The 22,965-nt window shown below is 34.9% G+C and overlaps 1 protein-coding gene across 18 annotated transcripts in view; it reads left to right on the top strand.

Annotated features, from left to right (window-relative positions):
- The window catches only part of LOC139143389 (titin homolog), a 153,710-nt gene that overhangs the window by 90,053 nt on the left and 40,692 nt on the right, over nucleotides 1-22,965 (top strand). The gene's annotated exons all lie outside the window — the stretch shown is intronic.

Below are 22,965 nucleotides of genomic sequence, written 5' to 3'. Positions count from 1 at the left end.
TGATCAGTCACCTCGCAAAAGCTATTTTTGCCATTTATAACTCACACAAGTTTTTACAAAACCAATAAATAATACAGTAACTTGGGTTTTAGGGCTTCATCAACTCCATGTAATTGAATCATGGCAAAAAGCTCCAGGCTTGGAGCTTCCATCACATAATATGGAAGAGCCATCTTCCGATGGTATGGCGTTGTCCACTCACCTATGATCACCAGGCTGTGGATATTTACATAACTATTGTTGAGACTGAGTATCCTTTGCAAACAATGAATCACTTATGATGAACTGTCCACTGTCAGATTCTGTCTGCTGTTTACTACTAACAAAGTGAGAAATTTGACAGTGGACAATTTATTATACGGGATTCATCGTTTATGCAAGGATACTCAGTATCAACAATAGTTATGTAAATACGCACAGCCTGGTTTGAGCCTGGGTGACTGGACAATGCCATACACACCAGAAGATGGTCCTTTCCATATCATATGTTGCAAGCTCCCAAGCTTGAAGCTTTTTTTCCATGCTTCAAATTACATGGACTTGATGAAGCCCTAAAATGAAACTTCCTGAACATATGTAAAATCATCCTTGGTGAACTTCCCCTTTCAATGTATCTACAGTTTGTAACTTTATCATCATTTGCATATCCTTACATTTGCCGCAAGTTTGCTTAGCGTGATGACTTTAGCCGCTTAGATTACTTAACCCTTGGATTACTCTACAATTTTTATAATCATTTTCCATTACAATCAGTGTACATTTGCATTTTTGTTAGTATTTTATTTAGCTTCGATATTTACTTTACACTTACTACCATTACAGTATATTTTATTTACTCATTACATTTCTACCATCAACAACCATTTACAATATATTGCCTGCTTGATTGTTCAGTGTTTATATATTGAATAAAATTGTTTACAGTTAAAATCCATACTTGTCCCATGTCACTTTTCCCAGCTGTCAGCTACAAATACCAGGTGGCTATTCTTTAACATTTGAAGTGCAGGCACAATCAACAACCTCTCCTCTATGTCAGTATGTAGAGCTAACCCATTCAAACTCCCATATGGCCAAGAGTATATGTCCTAGTGAAAACTCTTCTTATAGGTTTGAGATTGCCTGTCTTTGAGTTTGTCTGTATGTATATGATATGATTGTGCGGGTGTGTGTGCTGCAAAAACTCCACAGCCGCAGCACCTACCCATTTAGTATTTAATGTACAGGTGCACCCAGAGATAGAGTTGTTTTACAATGTGCCAGTTGTGATCAAGTGCCATTGGCGCTATTTTTACTTCCAATATTTCCATGCGTCACTCAATTAAAAAAGAGTGCGGTGGAACTCGGGCTAGCAACTATATCCAAATTGAGTTAAATTCTTACCGTGCATATTTTAATGGACTGTGAGATGGTGAGCAGTTACAAATGGTCAATGTTAACATTGAAATTAACAATACCTTCATTGCCTGTGGTGAAATTCATCGAGAGAAATTGACATCTTTTGTATTGCATGTCAATTTCTTGTGAGCAAACATCCTTTTGTTTCTCCATATTCTGTATAATGGTTCACCCGGTGGTGTTTTTTTTTCTGAAGAATAAGACCAAATTTCTTTCAGTGAATTACTTAAGTAAAAAAAAATTACATTAAAAATTTGTTAAAAGAGGTATAAGTATATCCAATTAGTAATGGTGAACCCTATTGAATGGAGTTTTCACGACAGTCAAATTTAATTTAATGCAATTCTCTCCGTCCATTAAGCCAACTTGAAATTATATATGTTCATATTTCTTTCATTTATTTCTAATTGGCGAATGCTGTGTGCACTCAAACAAAGAGTGGGACTCAGAGAGTCGTCTGTCTCAAACTTTAAAGAGCAAGTTGACTTTCTTAACAGCCAGCATTAAATAGGTGGATAAGACAGAGCTAGATTTCAGTGAACATGTGTTAAAAGTCTAGATTCAGAGGTATTATTAGCAAAAATTGAAGATAAAATTGAATTTGAGAAAGTGTAATTCAGATCTGGCTAGCCAAGTTTGTATTCTTTATGTGCCTGCGATGAAGACTTTTGACAAAAGTGGTGTATTTTCAACCCGAATGGCTATAAATTGATATTTAAGGGTATGTAGAAATATTGAACTATGACTGAAGGAAATTTGAATGTACATGTAGTTCTGGAGCAAAAAGTGTTTCCATGAAGAGTTCATGTAGAGGTCAGAGGTCAATACCAGTCACATTGGTATTGCCACCGGACAGTCTCCATTGTCATGTTGATGTTTTACCACCACTGTCATTTAACATGTGTCTTCAAAGCACTGAGTATGGTTTGTTTCTATCAAGTTTCAATCACAATTATTTTATCGACAGTTAAGATAGTTTTATGGCCCTGTCAGTGGTTACCGGTAAATATGTAAGAAATCTATAATTCATAACGCATTAGTATCAATTTTTGCTCTCTGTTGGTTTATTTGTTGTCTTGTTGTGAGGCAAAAATTGTTCAACAAATCGGTCCCGATGTAATCTGTCTTTTTATTTCCGCATGTGTGTGTGAATGTATCATTCTTTTCAGCCTGGCACAGGCAAGGCATGAATGTCACTGCAAACCCCGTCGTCACATGAATAATGTGTTTGACCCCAGACTCCCACACCGGTGCAGGTGTTCCATGCGTTTATCAGCCGGCTCTCTGGGGACCAGTGGATGTGTTTCGGCGCTAATGACACCGGAGGCAGAGAAAGGCATTTTTCTGTCCCTGTACACCCGCTTGCCTCTCAACATCTTAATTAATTTGCGGAGGCAAAATCTAATCATGATATGTTTTCTCTTCGTTAATTGTATCATGATTAGTGGCGATAATGATCGGAGTGGGCTCAGAATTCTTTCATTCATTTCTCTCTTTCGTTAGTTTTGCATCGAGAATCATCAGAGTTGTGTTCATTTAACAAAGTGGTTCAGACGGCAAATGAAATTTGAAAGAAAGCGAATTGATGAACTGTGTCTTTGGCCATTGTGTGTAATCCATACAATATCACATTGACATCATTTGTATTTTATGAGAAAACCATGTTTTGAGGCATGATGCTCTTTTCATTGTTCTTCTATTGTGGGAATTTCAGAGAAAAAAAGATTGCAAAACAGTATTTTTAATCCCCATGACTTTCGTTAATATTTGTAAATTGTAATTAAATAAGTTCAGGACATGATATATACTCTGCACGATCGTAGAAAACAGCATTTTCCAAGGTAAAAATGTGGAAATATTACTAGTAGTATGTTCAATAACTTTCTCTATCTGTCACCTGGAGGAGGAAAGACCGGGGCAAGTCTGTTAACAGCCAGCAAAATTGCCCGCCTAAGATCAATAAACCAATTCAAACATGTTACCGACAGCCTTATTACATATGATCGATCAATGTTTTATTTCCATGCACTTGTTATGTGTAGCAGTGTTCAGTAACGTAACTCTCATTCACCACATCAATCTAACTTTCTTCCCGTGATATTGTATGTAGGAGTTTTGTAATATCTGTGGCTTCAACAGCGGTACTGATAAAATGACTTTTATTCCAAACTGCTGTTCTGCTATTTATCACGTTTTCTGCCGTGAACTATTTGATGGCTGCCATCAAAGTGTGTCGTCCGATCTATTTGAACTATATCATTTCCATCTTTTCGAAACAGCCAGTTCCTGTGTTTTTCCATGTGTTTATATTGCAATAGGCAGTGTCTGTAAGAAATGATTTATTAATGGCTGAGTTTCATTTGTGATGAAATAATTCCCAAGAATCTCAAAGAGGGTGAATTCCCCAAGTTCATGGTCAAGGGATATTCCTGTTCATGTCATGTGATTTATGGCGTGTAACGAATACAGTGTGATTTCTCTGAGCTCCCCTAGGGCCATAAAATATGATCACAATATCAGATATTTTCATTTGTATTTTATTCAAATATTGAACGCAAATACGACGTATTCCTACTGGTCATGAGTATGCATAATAGGGCCAGCAATTTTTGAATTCATGAACAAAAATAGCTCTGTGAGGCCTTGCTTGATGACTTAAAATAAATGAAACTGTGAAAAATTAGAGAGCTATGAGTTTTCCTGTTTTTGGATTTTCTGTGTTGATACTGTCATGCATTATTTGACTGATGTCGCCGTCAATGCTTTACATGTGTATAAATAACATTTGAAATGTACACAGTCTTCCGAAGTAATTATTGATTCAGGAAGCTCACACAAAAGTCTGCATTTTGTCGGTTTTAGCCAAGAGAGAAGTTATTTTTAAGTTTTATTCGCCAAAGTGCATTTAATTAGTTCTGAAGCGGTTTTGCATTTAAATTAGCAGACAGATAAACTGATAGTGTGAAGAAAGGTGTAAATAGAAGCGGCTTGTTTCCCGGGTAACCATCATAAATATTAATGAGGTCAGTTTGGAGGCAGCAATTCTGTAGCAGGGTAAATTCTGGATTTCCATGGAAGAAGATAATGATTAATTGGATATTTTCATTCCAGGAATCATGAACAAAACCAAAATAGTAAAAATCAAACAGAATTTATTGCTTGAAGGTGAAATGTTAGAAAAATTGTAATGATATGATCATCAAATTTATTCATGTTCATCTTGCAATATAAAAAAAGAAATTATATAATTTAAGTGATAAAGAATATCCTAGTTGCAACAACCCATTTAAAATCCTCTATTTTTGTTTTGTTTGACAATTGGTATAATCATAGATTTCTATTTCTATTAATAATCCTACATTTGGAAATTTGACAATGTTAACAATTGCGATATTTTTCGGTAAATTATGCAACAATTGTTATCAATTACATAATTTGCATAAATTGTGAGATAATGAAACATCTGCTGGTATATATGCAAATCAGAAGCAATAAATATCTGATTATGTATGCAAATTAGTAGTGTTGTAAAATTGGCACGCTTGTATTTTTTCCCCCACACTGCCAGGAACTCTATGATTCATAATAATTTGTTACTGACCAGTGTGTGTTTGTTAGGTTAGCTTAACTAATTCATCAACAAACTTGTTCTGCTTGGCCGGCAGCATGTAAACATCAAATCTAACAAGTTGATAATGAAAAGGATCTAAATTCCAAGGTAATTTTTTATAGCAAATTACTGAAAAATGGTCCACCAAAGTTTTTCTGTTTTTGACATTGGCATTCTGTATGTCTCTGAATTAAAGAAACATGGAAAAAAATTGGCTTTTTGTTAAGTTAGGCATTTAAGTTAAGGAAGGAAATAATTAGCAATTTACATTTTGAAAAGATCTTAGATCTACAATTAATTATAGTCTAGTGGAAGAGGTGGGACCAATTTGCATATTTGTGATGTAAGAGACAATGTCTTCTCTTTGCCAAATATTATCTTATGCTGTTTGATGTCACAACACCAACAACAAAGTGGTCTGCAGTTTGTTTTTGTTCAAAACAGTCTCGCTTGGATAAGGCAGTTCATGAAATTTGAAAGGAACAAAATGGGTGTTTCACTTGTTTTAATTGTCACACTCATAAAGATGGTCAGAAATTGTCAATACTTTTGTTTTGTCACTCAAAGCTCTATATGACTATGGAAACAGAGATTAGAGGTTTAATTACAGATGTCCTTTTTCCTGACGTTTGCGATAAAGTGAGATGCCCTGAAACACTACTGAGTATTTTTCATGAGTAGCATATGTACCGGTACTGTGTTCGGTACATCACTGTCTGATCCCTATCTCAAGGGTGCTTTCTTTTATTCTGCTCAAGCACTCTATTATCATGTCCTGGAAATATTTATGTTTTATTAAATATTTGCACTGGTTATAACAAGAGCTCTCAAGAATCAATAGTCTGCTTTGGGTCATTACCTACCCACCCCTATCCAGAAATGTAGCACTCCTCTACAGGCGAAGGAAGCTGTGCTACCCTTCCCTGTTTTTGAAATGGAACATTCCATTCATGGATATGTTTTTTTCGGGCTGGAAGTTGTGTTTAGCCGTTGTGTGCAATGTGCCGTGCAGGCAAGCAGTAGGAATTACAAACTGCCAATGCCGGAATGTGCTGATGGCTAAATAATAACAAACACATTAGCCACGGAATGGAAAGGTCAGTCAGCTGGATTGTTTTCCCGGATTCATGAAACTGTGGAAGGTGGATAAAAAACGACAGATAAAAAAGTTATGCAAGTGTGTTTCGGAGGATACCAGTAGATGTCGGTCATGTTTATGACAACTGGCTTTGTGGTTTCATCTCCGCTTCCACTGCGACGGAAGAGGGTGCACTTCAGCCCCTATGTAGAAGAGGTATGTGTCTCTCCGTGTTTGACTGTCTACCCCTGTCCTTTCATCTCTATCACAGTTTTTCACATTGACTACACATGTACAGGGTACCATTTGTTGGCAGCCCATCTTGTTTTGGGGAGGTCAGATGTTTTGAAGTTTTTTCCTACCATTTTCCTATTCAGAACACAACCTTGAAAAATTGCAAAATCTAATGTGATGTAACTAGGACTTGCCCAGTCTCTGAAGAAGAAATTTTTGTTCTTTTCAAAGCCAGAAATAGTGATAGAAATCCCAGACGAGGTTTCCACAAGAGTGCACTGGCTATACACATGTTCTGGTATAAATAGGTATCGCTCCTGCAAAGCCTGGTGTTTGAATACAGTAATACATCTGCCACAGCCTCCATGTGGGCCTGCAAGTGATATTTTCTGAGTGTGATCGGTGTGTCAGCCGAACACCTGCACCCAAGTGTGACTGCAAACTTAGACGGATGTCCAATTTCGCTAATGATTGTTATTCATATCTCACGTGTCATTAGCGTAGACTTTCGGGATGCACCATCATATCAGGTGTCGCTGTGAAAAAATGAAACTTTGCTCATGCAATTATACCAGTTGACAATTAATATTGTCACCATGATGATAATTATTGCAGTTGTCATAATTTATTCATTAAGTGATCATTTTTGAGGTAAATTAGTTTTTTTCATTGTTTTCATAATGTGAAGGTTATCAGTCGGCTGATTTATGGGGTTTCTAAAGAGGGATGTTGTCATATTTCATTCACTTTCTTGTGAATGTAATCTTATACTGACGTTAATTCCTGCTCATTACACAGACTAACGTCACAGACGTAACTCTGCCCTCTTTTTGACGGCACATGCGTCACCTAGGTCAAATTATTTTCATATCGATGTCATTTCAGAATGAATGAACTTCACTCGAAGGTGTCAGAACAATAGACTAGTAATAATCATACTGCGCTCAATTGTTTGTGAAATTCATCGCTTTTGCCCCATTGTGTAATGTTATGATAAGCTGTGACACAAGTTAATTTAACATGATGGATATAATGAAATGCAAGGTCATTGCTATTATCGAAATTCCAAAGAAATAAGAGAGCAGAGTTGGCTTGTCTTTTTTGAATTCTCACGCTAGAATAACTCTTTCTAATGTGTAATTCATGAATCTTGGATGTTAAATAGTGGAGTTCGAATACAAAAGTTCAAAAAATTGTTTTCTTTTTGGGATGTTATGGCCTGCATACAGTTTGTTATTTAGTAGAATAGTCTCATTTTCTCTCAGCTTGATGGTAAAATATCAACTGGTATAATGACGCATTTAAAAAAGTAAACATGTGCCAATCAGCTGGTAGGAAGGACACTTTTAGCCAGCAAGTTGATTTGGTTAACAATATACACAGAATGGGAGCAACGGACTACATTAGATCATCTATGATGTCTGCAATTGGGGCAAAATTTGTTCAAAAGTGATTTTCTAAACGAGATGAATAGGTTTAAAAGTCCCTTCGAGAATCAACAATTCTGAGGTGTTAAATGGATTTAGCACGCTTGAAGAGGTCCTTTTAATGTTTTGATGGGACAAGTAGTCAATAGAATGGAATATAGCTCAGCTGTACGGTAGAAATTGTAATGTTTTATTTTCTTTATGCATCATATGCATGCAGGAAATACTCACACTCCTAACAAAATCACTAATACCCATCGGCCAGTTTATTGTGCTGATGTTAAAAAAATTAAAAGAAACCAAACAAATCATTTTTTACTACCTATAAATACTTTATTTTAATAGAAACTTCTGAATATTAGCAACAGTGGTATCTGTGGCTTTGTTGAATCTGTGAATGCTGAAGTTTGGATTTGCAGTGTTTACACCACAGTGGTCTGGCCCCGTGCTGCTCTCTTCAGCAGAGTCAGACATTCATACAGGGAAAAGGATTTCAATGGGTTTACTTCAATGCAAGCGTGAATGGACATCCACTGGTACATGCAATTAAACAGGTGTTACATCCTTATTTTTGTCATCAGGATGTGGTAATTCATCCTTTGACGACTGGCAAGGTGAAATCTGAATTTCAATCAGGGGACCAAAGTGAATCATGTTCTTGGCATCTTGAAGAGACAGTGTCTCTGACTTTTTACAGTTTTTTTCCAAAAGGACATGTACATATCCTTTGCTTCTCCCCAAAGTAGGAGACAAAGTAGCAATAACATAGCTGTTTTGAAACCTAGTAAGAATGATCCTATGGTTGACCTCTGTCAGATTTGTTCAAATTGTGGTGAAATTTTCATACTTGTATTTTTTGATCAATTTTGCCCATTTTTGGTCAAAAGATCAGTTTCTAGCTGTGTGAACACAACACATTGCGTAAAATATGCAACGCTGATAATTAAATTCTTGTCTTGTACTAAAATTTAGTTGTCAACAATACCAATGTACACTACATATGTACAATCTATGTTTAAGTGGAACACCATTTTTCGATATAAATTTGAACAGGAAACTTGTTCTACAAAGAGAGCAAAAAGATTGGAAATTCCATAAAAAAATTCAGCTTAGGGATTGGATGTTTTGAACTTACCACCGATGTTGGAATTTTTTTAATCTGGCAAACATTTGGAAAAGTCGCAAAAGTTTAATATGAGTAGAACTGTAATGGTTTAAACACTGTCAGGGAGGTAGACTTTGATGTTGAAAAAAATATGTCAAGTATCAGTTATTGTGAAAAAGTTTAAGTACCATCATATATTCATTATATATTTAGGGTTAAATTTATGATTTTAAACATGTACTTCAAATTTGTCATGTAATGGTTTCTACAGAATGGCTGATTGCATCAAGTTTAATAGTTTGGAACAATTAACTTCAAGTTTAATATCCCCTCAAAAGAGCCGCCTGGGATGATAGAGCTACCGTCGACCGAGGAAATAGCAGTGGTTAATGCGGTTAATGTGGCCCGACATTGTTAGAATACCTGACTGATTAATGGAGAAAAACAAACACATTTATGATTGAGTCAACATTTTAACTCTTGAAGATAATCAATTGCCCCATGTAGACTGTTACAGGAAATGGCCACCTCGATTTGCCGTGCAGGCAGACTTCATGAATTATTCATGTAGCTCAGGAATTAGTATCCGGTCTTTCGGACAAGTTCTTTGAAAGAACTAATCAGCGGATTGCACTGTTAATGCTTAAAGACAGAGAGGTGCAGTAGGAAAGGAAATTTTACACAGTGAGGTTTACAACCTAATTAGCTGTATCTTTTTGCAGTATTTTTTCAACAACAATGTTTGAACTCAAAAGCAACATACCATGGTATATAAAAATGCTTACCGAAGTGTGCTCACAGAACATTTTGGATCTTCAAACATTGGCGATGAGTTTAACAACAAAATTATTTTCAACTTGCAAGTCAATGTGGCTGCCCTGAGTGAGTACATAAAATCTGAGAACAATTGTCGGAATCCATCATCTAGGATTGACATGGTGACATTTTAAAAGACAATATAGCTTAATAACAGGAATCAAAACATTTCTTCAAATGTTAGATTTTATATTTTTGGTGTGCTAAATGCAAAAAAATATAGTTAATGGGGCTTTAACGGGAGCATAGTTATGACTTTTAATAATATTTTTCATTATTTTTGTTCAATGACGCAAATATATTTTCATACTCTTTTCCCAAAAAGTGTGTTGATACACCCAGTATCAGCATTGCGAAAAACAATATGTGCAGTACAATATGCAACACTACTATTGACATGTAATAAACTCTAGTGCTGACTAAAATTCAGGTGGTGATTGCTTAAGTCTGACATTACACTCATACAGGCTGTGATGACAAGTTGACGATGGGGCATGTAAAAACATGCTTGCCTTTTGTGAATAGACCTAGAACATATCTTTCACAAAGACAACAGTAATTTCGGAAAATACGTCAACAGTCACAGCTAATGCAGCTTTTAAGTATTATTCCAGCAGATTTAAGTCTCAAAGACTGTAATTATCTGTACTAAAAGGCTGAGTGCTCTACTTTCATTTATATGTCCTTCTTAAATGAATTTTCAACAAGGACACTAAGGTCAAAGTTGATGAGGTCAGGGGTCACTATAAAGGAGGAAATCTTAATTTTATGAAGTGTATGTACATATATTTGCTAATGGGGTAACCATCATAATGTGCATATAATAAATCATATGATTTGAAATCGTAAGATTCAAAGTGAAATATTAGAATTGCTTGCAAGGGATGGTTCTAATAGACTATCCAACTGGGATTCAAAATCCAGGGACCAAAGTATGAACATATTCATTTTACCAAGAACCGTCCAGTGGTGTTCCAGCATTGTCGCTGTCATACATGTTAAATGCTGGCCATTCTCTTTGATTTATAATATAAGCCGGCCTGCCTTTTGCACAAGCCCAGGACAATCCACATGATTCCCCAGGGTCCATCTCCACCACAACCACAGTATATGTAAATATTATTTCAGTGCTTTATTAAGTCGTTTTGCATTGGCTATCATGCTATTATACTTAAATGGACACCCATTGCTGAGAAACCACACTTCTTCACCAGTGTACCATATAAGCATAATTCTGCACCCACGCACGGTACATATACGGGTACAATGGATGTAGAATTATTCTGTATGTTTGTTTCAGACTTTTAATGTGAAAATGACAATAAAACATAATTTAAAATACAAATTTAATATAATTTTTATCATAACAAAGTCAACATGTAGGTATTTAACAGTCCTTACTTTCCAAATTGTATTCTTTGCACAATATTCAACGGCAAACAGTGAAGGGAAGTTTCTGCCTTCGATACATGTTAGTTGTATCAGTTTTATTAAAGTATTCTGATCCATGCCGGAGTCTTTTCCTTGTATCATCGTCTTGGGAATTCCAATAAAGGAAAAAGACTTACCAGGGATTTATTGTGGATGTTTGCCAATTCCTGCCAATTCTTTTTTCAGACATAATTTACGTTTTAAGACACTAATAGAGCCTGGACCTTTAATTCAAAAAATTTCAACGTCTTTATTTTCAAAAATTGGAAATTTTTATTTTTTCCCGTAGAATTAACACAGGGATGGTAGACATTTTTAATTTCATAGGCAATTTGTTTCTTTAGTACCAAACTTTGTCTGATGACCCCTGATTTGTATTCTTGACTTGGTAGAAGAATGGTTGAAAGTTTCATTGGGGAAAATTTCAGCAGAAGTTGAGGTCCTTGCTCTTGAGCAGCATACTACCTTATCATTTTGCTGTTTCCTTTTCACTGAAAATTTGAAATTACACTGTCAACATCAATTAGGATACTTTTTAAATACCACTGGCCCATATTTGACCTCATATTTCAGAAAAATTTGCGTTTTCAGTGGCTACCTTAAATTTTTGAAGATCAAATGTTCATCTGTAGCACTCATGTTATCTCTCATAATCTTGATTCAGAGAGCATACACATGTACACACACTTAGCATTGAGCATGGCACAATGTAATGGCTTGCCGTCCATACCTTACATCTTATGTGAAAAAAATTCAACGATGATTTGAGTTCAAAAGTTCAATGCAGGATAAAAACATATTCTCCCAGTTTTCCTCAAAACTACCCCTGTACAATCTTGCTGTGAATAGTATCAGTGGCTATGGCAACACATCTTACAAGCTCATCTCTAAGAATGGTTGTCAGATGTCATATTCCCACTGTCACATCTTGAAACCTATTTTCAAGTTCATATGGCCCACCCATAATGTCAGTGTCAAATATTGATTTTTGGCATCAAAATATGATTTATAAAAATGTAATGAAAAGTCAATGCCACTTTAAGCTGTTAAAAATCTTGATTATCAATTGTTACTGTAGGTAGTACGCGAAAGTTACCCAGTCAATGAATCAAATGGCCAATCAGTGACCTTCTTATACTTGTACACATCAAAGTATTTTGAGAGAATTTGTTTGATTAGTATATCTAACTGAGCAACATACTGATATGATATCCACCCATACCCAAAGTTCAAAATGTATTTATGTAATATTAAAGAGCTACTTTTCATGTAATCCAACTTAAGATAACATATACCTTGAAACTGTAAGACTTAAACTTTTGCTCTAACTTACCTCAATGAAATTAGAGATCATTCTGTGCATGTTCTTTGGCCATAACTTTGGTTATTAAAGGTAACACATAGTACCCATTCAGGCTTTTATTTGTCCATATAGCAGTAGCTGTGCCAATTTCAGTCTCCAGGAATTCAGAGAAAATTTGTTCTGATCACCATGCATAACAAGAAACTCAGTAACTGATGAATTAATGGCAAGTTAAATGTTGATGAACAAGTCTATTAACGATAAGATTAGATGAAGTGACGTGGATAGCTTCGTTAAACGTCTGAGAATCCAGCGTTATATTGGTGTCTGTGATTGCGTAGTTCATGAAGAATTATTATCACAGCAACCAGCCATAACTTATCAAATTTGTCAGTGGGCAAGAAGAATTATTGCCGTTGCTACAAGTCATAACTTATCAAATTTGTGAGACGACTGTTCCCAGCAGTACTTTGGTATTGTGTGTAACTAGTACAGGATCCATACGCTGCACTATAATTCGTTGAATTTTAAAGCCTGGAAAAGTCCCTGAAAAAGAAGTTGAGATTTGGAAAATCAGGAAAATCAATAATCCAACTTCGATTTTCAGAGATGGCAAGATGATCAGTAGGATGTCATAAAAATGATATGCTGTAATAATATCTGGAAAATAGTATTTTTGACATCAAAAGTCATTGAAAGTCACTGAAATATTCCATGAAAGTCTTTGAATTTTATGTGACGTTGAGTGTATAGAATGTGAAAGCTACCAATATTGCATTTCTTTTCATTGGTGATGTTCTGTTATTCAGCTTTGAAGACAGATATGCATGCTTTCTGCAGTGATTGTATACTAAAAAAAGTATTTTTAAATATCTCAGCTGCTTCTTTTGTCACAAGATTATGTCAAATATTTGACAAAATTTCAAAAAAATTAGTTGTATTTCAATACATGGAACAGCACAAGCACATTATCACTTTTCACTTAGTTATCAAGGTAGCTTAACAAATTGATGTCTGTTATATCTTAGCATTTAATACAATTCTATCATGGCTAGCATTTATCACTAGTTGTATGCCGTTGGAAAATCTTTTTCCCAACTGTGAAAGTTTTTGAACCAATGCATGATGGGAAAACACACAAATTCAAATTCTACATCATACCATTGGATATTTATTTGTACAAAGTGAGTGTATAATGCAGAGAGCTACTGTACAAAATTCAATTCGTGTTCAGAAATACATTTTCAGAATATTCCTCATTCCATTTTTACGGGTGAGTCAATAAAGAAAATATCCACTCAGACTTTTTGCCAACAATAATGTATTTTTTATTCAGCCGTTTGTGTACCAAATATGAAGACCATAAAATAGTCCACTGTCTGAACACATGTTGGAAAAATAATGTCTAAAGGTTTGAAATTTTTCAGTACTACCTTTATATTATCAGTCAGAATTTAAACAAGAGATCACAAGTTCAGTTCATTCCAGTCGCAAGCAAGGATGTACGTCACTTTTCCGAGAGAGTTATGAAATTTTAACAATCAAAATCACTGGGAGTTTTAACCCCACTGTGAACGGGAACAGTTGACAGCAGTCGTCATGCTCAAATTGCTTATTAGACATGTGAAAAGCTAATCTGATCACAGGGATGCTGTAATCAAATAGCGTAAATCTCACAATGGTCATTTTAGTGAATTATCAGAACAAAAATACTCCAGTTACAACATCATGAAACTGATTTAACAGTCACCCTTTTACATTAAGTGTAGTTTATAAAACGCACGACGCCAGTGTGACATGTGGGATCATAATTCTAAGTCAGAAGAAATTCTTTTTCATTTTGCTGATTTTCTAGGACAGGATTTTAGATCAAATATCACAAATTTATATCAAAACTTCTCTTATCTGAGACGGAGAGTTTTCTGAGGAGAAAGGTAAAATGCACTATTTATAGTTTCTGTTGATTTTTTTGTCCGTCAGCACATGAATTGTCTCAGAAAAAAAATTTACAAACAATTCGATAGCATCTAGTTTTAGCTACTATGGACTATAGTCTATAGAAGCTATTGGGATGGGTATCCGTTCGGCGTCCGTCGTCAGTCTGTATGTATGTACGTATGTATGCTGTGTTTCCTCTGCCACTCTCAAATTCGTAAAATTACTAATTTTTTAGATGATTTACTAATTTTTTTCATTGTTGATTCGTAAATATACGAATGCAAGGAAGCAGCTAGTTGATTGAGAGCTGAAGGCCCCAAACCTCAAAATAGTTCTGTCTAAGCACATGTTGTACTTAATTTGAATTTGATTGAATGATATTCTGTATTGGAACGGTTAAGTTTACTTATGAATTTCAAAATTTATTAAAATTGGTATTTCAGTACCCAATTCGTAAATTTACTAAAAAATTTCAGAAGCCAGAGGAAACACAGGTATGTATGTATGTATGTATGTATGTCCGTTTGTGAGGCGTCCGTCCACTCAAATATCTTGAGAACCGCAGTACTTACTGATTTGATATTTGTTGTGTAGATGAAAAATATGATTTTGAGAGACTATTTTTTTTAACTTTTTGATACTGGTTGAAAATAGGCAAATTAATGCCAAAAAAGGTGTTTTTGGTAAAAAATCTTCTTCTTCATAACCGCTGGTCAGACAGCTTTGTTATTTGGTATACAGGTCCCTAGGGATAACCCAACTTAGATTTGTTCAAATTGTTATGAAATATGAAAATGTGTATTTTTAAGGAATTTTTTGTCATTTTTGGTCAAAGTTTGACTTACATTGTATGTAATTCTTGTACTGTATAAACCCTATCAATTCACCCAGAAAAAATAATTAATATGATTTTAAATAATTGAATTAATTAGGAAATCATCAAAGCCAAAATAATTTTAGTGTGGAATTATCAGAAAGTTCAACTTTTTTTGACAGTTCATAGTGAATTGAGGATTAAAACATGTAAAGGCAACTTTCCTGAATCCCAACTTTGATATATTCTGAACCACCATTTATGTTATCTAAAAGAAATTGCTCATAATAGTTTGTCATGATAGGGTGGTCAAATAAATAGAGATAGAGAAAGTTCTAATTTCCATTTATGGTTGACTAGGTAAGGATAAAATAAGATTACTTTTTGAGGAAAAAAATAGAGTGGTCAATTAAAAGAGTGGTCAAAGTGATAGGGTTTTTATGGTAAAGCTGGGCTGTAAGATTCCTCATGTGCTATTTATAGCAATTATGCAATCTATGTAAACAGTGCAATGAAAGTGTAACATGATTCCTTATAATGCTTTTGATGACCTTGAACTTCTTAAGTTTCAAACATTTGTCTCTTCAGTGTGCTTTCTCTGAGTACGTACAGTCTCAACTTATTCAACAGAACTTACTTACAATGTTAATTTGAAAGTTAAAATGTGCTTGGTTAATAGGATGAAAATACTGATATTAAAAGATAACCAGCTCAAGATTCTTTATAACCTGACAGATATGCTGTTTTTTATGACGTAAATCTTGATTTAAGCAAGTCTTGTTTACTTTTATTAGAATGTAATTAACTCTCGTTTATTTGCTATTATAGACTAATATAGTCTGATGAAATATGCAAATCTGTATTTTTACGGAATTTTTTTCCATTTTTGGTCAGGCCATCCTGAAATGAGCTATCAAAGATATCCAGCTTCTTCATCAATACATACATGTGTCACAAAAGGTTATTCTCTACATAACACAGCAGAGCTCTGTCAACTGTTAAGTCGCTTGTTTTTCAAAACCGCTGGTCAGACAGCTTTAATATTTGGTTTACATATCCCTAGGATGACCTTAGTGAGATAATTTCATACAGTCAGGAAATACTTAATTTTGTATCCATGTCTATAGTAGCTTCAGGGACTTTGGCCCTATGTTTCATTTATGGTAATGCAAACTTTTCAATGGTTCTTTTCTGTGCGCTATTCCACTGCATGATGAAATTATATTTGAGTTGAAACAACCAGTATTGATTTGTGCTGGGCGTATAAGTGCGTAGCAGACAGGATTTGACTGCGTCAGCAAGGCAGGGAGTGAAGGAGTGGGTCGCTGTTGCCATGGTGATTAGTGCAGGCTGAGCCTTTCTTCTGTATATCCACAGATTTTTTTGCACACATCAAAAGCCCAGGTTGCATGCTGCAAACTGGTTGCATATTGCAACAGTGTCAATGTCGTTGATACTTTGAGAAACGATTATGTTTATAAAGAAGCTGATATTATATATTATCTTCCTTATGTGAAGGGGATATTGAAAAATATTGACCTCTTTGAAACTGGTTCATAGTGGTTTGTCTGTTATTATTAGTTTGAAAAAATCTCCCAGTATATAAAAAGGAAGGGTATTTGGATATATTGACCTCATTTTGAATGAGTTCATAGTTAGTTTGTGTGTTATTATTAGCTATCCCAAAGCAGGTATACAATACAGGTCAGCTTTGAGAGGAATCTTTGCCTGAAATTAAATTCGTGCATAAAATCTTTTTTTTTATTGTTATGACCATACTGATTGATAGATATTAAAGTCAACAATTAATTTACTGTTTGTTTGTTGTCATGTTTGACAAGCCAGCCCCTCGCCATTTGCCTGATATATTTAGCACAAGGATCACTTTCACAAGGTAATTTAGCACATCTGGATTTTTATCACAGGGTTCAAAAGTTAAACTAACACAGTACGTGCAGTTGTATTTGTTGGCCCTAAGTTGCATTGATACCTGGCTGAACTGAATTCTGGGTAAACTACTGCTTGTTACTTTGTGTTGAACGTCACTTCTGTTTGCCATAAAAAAAAAATTTCCCAGCAAAATCTCACAATCTTGTCCAGTCCAATTCTTGCAACATTTTGCCGTATCAAACTTTGGCTGATGATCGATGTGAGTTCAAACGAGGGCATAATTTGTTGCCAACAAAATCGATGTTGTGTGATAGCATTTTATTGTTACAGAAACTCAATGACAGTGAAAGATAAATTGCCGAAAATTGGGAAGCATTATTGAAGAAATATCACAAGATTGCTTTGGACGTGATTAAGGCAGCGTATTGTATGTCTGTGATGTCATTTTTAAAACTAATGAGTCTATATTCGGAGTCTTCATTAAAAATAGAAAGTCTGTGAAATGCATTTTGCTAATGGTTTGGATATTGTCATTGTGCTGGAGCTGATCTCATAAAAGCAAATTACAGCCAGCACTATTCTTTTCTGAACGTATTAATCATAAAAATATTGCTGCATGAAAAGGATTTTATTGGAAATGGGGAATATTTTTGTATTCTGTGTAAAGATTGGGCAGCTTTTAATAAAAACTGCGCGATAAAAACCCTTAAATCAGATAATAAACTGACAATATTACTGTAGAATGTTTACCTATGCACGTCTATGCTTTGCAAAAATACTATAGCTTCCCAAGATGTAGGTGAACCTGAATTTTGGCATTTGGAACGAAAGCCTGTATGAAAATCATATGAATTGAATTTAAAGATATACATGTATAAATTGTACTATAAAGAGTGCTGCATAAATTTGTACTGATATTGTTAATTTGTGCCAATTGATAGTGAAAAAGTGTTTGTCATATTTTACTGGACAAGGACTCTTGAAATAACTAATTATCAGTGTTATCGGAGACACTTCTATTCCATTATCAGGATTTTCATCGGTGCTTTCTCAAGCAGCTGTTGTTGATAACATTTTGCAATGAAGATGATGATGATAAAATGATGGAGAGGGGAAGCTGGTGTCACCTGTCAAAGCCATGGCCTTTTCTGAAGTGAATCTTTCATCTCTAAGAGTCTAAGTAATCATTGTGAGCTGTGAGCTAGTGTTGTGTTTCTGGTGGAGAGCATATGAATGTGAGAGACAGATGTAGGTTAACCTCCCCCGCCTTCCAAATACTTCATTACTTCATTTCCATAGGAAGTTGCATGTTCAAGTGGAAGTGCAATTTTACCCTTTTAAATTCACGTCATCTGTGATGGAAATTCCATGGTGGCCAAAGGCTGCCTTGACTCACATGTAGAGCTTGGAATCTCGAGTCTGCATGGACAAACTAACCTTGGGTATTTTCAAGATTTATAGTGAAACTGCATCCTAAATGTACAATTTGGTCCATCAAACCATCTGTTCTATTCATGATGAAAATAGTTGAATCAAAAATAAGACAGGAAATTACTTTCTAGGTGTAGTGAAATTGAATGACAGTGTTGGTTTTTTTGCAGAATTCCTTGCTGACAAGTTGAATTTCAACTTCCGAGATTCATAATATTTTTTTTCTCTTTTGAAGCCATAAAATGACCATGAAAGGCAATTTGATACCAGTAAAAACATGGCATTGGCATATTGTGTTACATGGAAACATACACGCCCATGAAGTAGTTGACAAACATAAAAATAATAAAAAATATTTCTATTTCTAATTTCTATTGTAAACAAAGTGTGTAACTCTAGATATTTATTGAACATTAAACTTGATACCTTTCGTGCCGTGTTTGTTTCATTTGACTGGATCTGAAATGTATCACTGGATTCATTTCATGTGGTCGATTTCAAATTAGTGATATTTGAGACGAAATGCTCATGTCAGTATACTGCCCAGTAACTTCAAACACTTCACCAGGCTACACTCACATTGATAGCTGAGTAATGCCCCAGCATTTAACATGCGGAAACACTGAAAAAAGAAGGTTATCCGTGCCTGCTGTGTTAGAGTAGATCCAACCCTATATTGAGAACAGATGGAGGGAATTTGCAAGATTAGATGACATTGTGTCTAGTTCAAGAGCCATTGAAGATCAGAATTAATGCTCACTTTAAGCCACTTTCTTCCCTCGTTTGTCAGTTTAAGCACTATCCAAATTGAAATCCTATGAAATATACGTAAAAGTTACTAGTATCAGTTTTACATATTGGCCATCTGACTAGATATTATGAGGGGTCACCCAAGTGCTGTCATGTGATAGTGCTCACTGAATATTCCAGGGAAAATGTGTTAACAGAAGGTATGGTGGTAAAAATGAATTTGCAATTATGCAAAATATTTCAACTTTTATTTGGTGCTCTATGGTAATAGAGAAAAATTAATATTGACCTTGTATCTGCCTCATTTCCTCTGAGTCTGTTCATACACACCGATATTGAAATGCCTCTTATATTAAGGCTTCCCTGTGGATCAATAATTTTTGAATTTAATCACCAACGCTGGATTTCAATGTTACGGTCAAGGTAACCACATCATTTATACTTTGAACACTTTTTGCTTTAGATTCTTTGAAGTTGTGTTTTTTCAACCTTTGTAGGTTCACAGGTATTATTCATGGATGAAACCATTCACTCCTAGAGGTGTGGTCTGCAGTTCAAGTATTAAAGCGTCAGGTTTATTTCGTGAAACAAATGAAAATTTGCCTGTTTTTGGCAACTATAAACTCGCAGAAAGACCGTTGAACAAAAAGCAGAAAGGCTGTACTATTACACCATAGCAACAATCTCAATGTCTGTATACGTGTAATTGATCCGATGGAATATTTCAAAAGGAAAATGTCAGTCACAACATGGCATATACTTCATTTATCAGCTTGAATCTTTGATGGAGCAATTCAAAAGACAGTTCATTTATCTTGACTTCATACCATTTCAGTTTTCATTATTGTATACAAAAAAATGGGCAATCAATACTGAAGCCTGCCAGAAAGGGGATATCAATAACTTTATTATTTGAATCGGGAATTGGCTCTAGCTACCTGTTATGCATTTTACAGCACGTTTCACGGTGCATTGGACCGTGTATAACAGCTTCAAAAACACCCCCTGCATTATTTAATTTATCACCGTCACTGCTATGAATATTGCAAAAAAATTTCATGCTACTCGCAGGGGAAATGTTTAATGAGTAAATCGTGTGTTTTTCTATGTTCCTGCTTTTTTTAATCCTCTGTTACGTGTGACCATCTAAGACTTTGCGGCCGTAGGATATCGTGACCACGAATGTATCACTTTGCATATGCAAATGTTCTGTTACATTTCCGTGTTTGCTCGCTCTATTTTCCTTTCCATGAATAGTTCAAAGTCTGCCCAGGGTCTGCATCGAAGTTCAAGGTCAACCCCAAATTAGATTTCATTGGTAATGGGCTTTGATTTGATTGGTTTCCATTGTTGTCAGCAGCTGACCCAAGTCAGTTACTTTAATTTAGCCAGCATTCAACTGATATGACGTTGGAAGTTTCTTTTGAAATTGTTTGGATAAAAAATTGCAGGAAAATTATCTGACAGCTTGATCGAATTTCTATATTCCATTGTATAGAGTTCATTGTTGTTTCAATCTTAGTATATTAGTTTTTCATGTCAGTCAGCCTGTACAGCTGACACTTATTTTGAAGTCATCAAGTTTTCGATTTGGTTGCTAGCTCAATGTGCATAGGTACTTTGGTATTTGCACAGAAACTGGACATTTTAAAGACAGTACTTGATTCCACAGTCGTAAAAGTGTAATGAGTGAGATACAAGATGTCAAATGTGTCCCTGTCTTTTAACCTTCCAAAATTTAGCCTGTGTTTGTATGATACATATGGGGTTAAGTTTTCTGTACAGGTAATTGATGGAATGTTACGAGTCCAGGTGTCCTGGTGAAATTTTTAAACAGTGAAACTGCATGGTTGTTACAGATTTAGTGGACATAGCAAAGGAATACGTGTGTGTGTAATGAACAGAATAAAGTTGCATGGCAAGGTCACGCCATAAATTTCACCCTACAGCTTGCACAATAAATTTGTTTTATCTTTCAATATACATCTTTAAATGCATAGAGGCAATTCTCTCTCCTGTTCAGATATGGAGAGCATGTACGTGAATGGACTATCTGTTGCTCTGATCTTCTTTGTAAAATTGAGCAGAAAAACGGTAATAGAGATCCAACAATTCAGTATGATTTCCCACATTTCCAGGGATGAGGTTACCATGCCAACAAGGACCAGCCTCCATTTGATGTGATTACTCAGATGTACTGAATAAAATTCCTAATTGCAAAACTGAAAGATTTCAATCTGTAACTTGTTCATACAAATTGTGCCTTGTGGATACTTGTGTCTTTACATACATTTATTGCAAATAGGGATCCTCAAGGTCCAGTTGTTAGACAGGTATTAGGTAAAACAAACATTGGTTTGTAGAATACTTTCTAAACTGTCATGTGTGTTTCATTATATTGTAAGACTGATGTGTATTAATAAATATGGTGAAATATTAATGTTTTTACAGGTTTTTTATGTAAATAAGTCATGAACACGAAAGGAAAAATTTTTAATATTTTAATTTATGCAATATTTATCTTATACATGTACAAATCTTAGATGAAGAATATTGAGTCACATGACTTCAGTAAAATCAATGTTTCTGATCTTTTCATTATACTCTCAGAATGAAAAAGGTATAGGGAAAGTGTTTCTGGGATTCGGGAATGAATGATAACCCACATATAAAGAATTATATCATGTCCATGCAAGTAAATAAACAGACATAAAGGAAAAAATGAGAATGAAATAGTTGTCTATAAGCCGATGTTAATATTTTATGTGGCTGTAAACTGTATAACAAACAACTGAATGCGAAAAACATGCTAATCAGTTCAAATTGACTTACCGCAAAAGTAACAAAATCTGTTTTTGCTTTGATTTTAGTTTGCCAAAATGTGACTTTAAAACTGTCTGACACAACTATTGTATAATCACTATATGGAACAAAAATTCAGATTTAATTTTGATTTTTAACCTGGTGTACCATTCATTAAGTTGTTAGTTGTCAACTTGACTTGAAGGTCACATATAAAAATTGGAATAAAGGAGGCATATGAACAAGAAATGCTTATCATCTGGAATACTGGTTTTTGAGATTCCTGTCAAAAGTGATTTATTTGTCATCACATTAAAAAAACCTTTGAGGACCAGTGAATATCTATGAAGTCAGGTGACAGGATAAGATCTCCCGCTCCTAGGATGAAGAGACCTGGTCAAAGATAATCTGTGTGATCTTTTCTGCTTTAATACTGTCTCTGATAGATAGATGGTGATATATCATCAGAACTGGTTTTGCAGTTTGGACGGTTAAACAGCATAGCTTGTGTAGATGCATATCACATTGGTAGATTTCACTTAATTCGTTGTATGTTACAAGCTTTTTCATTGGCCAAAATGCTTGCAACAACTCTTCTGATTGGTTAAATGATGTTCAGTCATATCTTTGCATTTTCCGAGCTAAGACCGCCTTTTGTGTTTCTCTACAAGGTATACCAGAATTTCATGCAGTACTGTAACATGTAGTGCTATTTTTTTCAGGAAAGTTTTTGATTGGAAACCTCGTAAATTAAACTTATTCAATAATAATTGAAATTGTTTTTCATTGCTTTTGATCTAAGGCTGTGTGATATTTGAGAACTGGTCTTAGTATTAAACGTGTGACCTGCCTTGATACTTTCCCAGAGAACATGTGAAACAGCAGGCATGGTTTGAATAAGTGAAATAGTTGTATGATGCCATCAGCAGTCAGGGAGT

The sequence above is a fragment of the Ptychodera flava genome, chromosome 11 (assembly GCF_041260155.1).
Source record: "Ptychodera flava strain L36383 chromosome 11, AS_Pfla_20210202, whole genome shotgun sequence".
In the NCBI taxonomy this organism is placed as follows: domain Eukaryota; kingdom Metazoa; phylum Hemichordata; class Enteropneusta; family Ptychoderidae; genus Ptychodera; species Ptychodera flava.
This window is presented reverse-complemented; position numbering and strand designations above follow the sequence as displayed.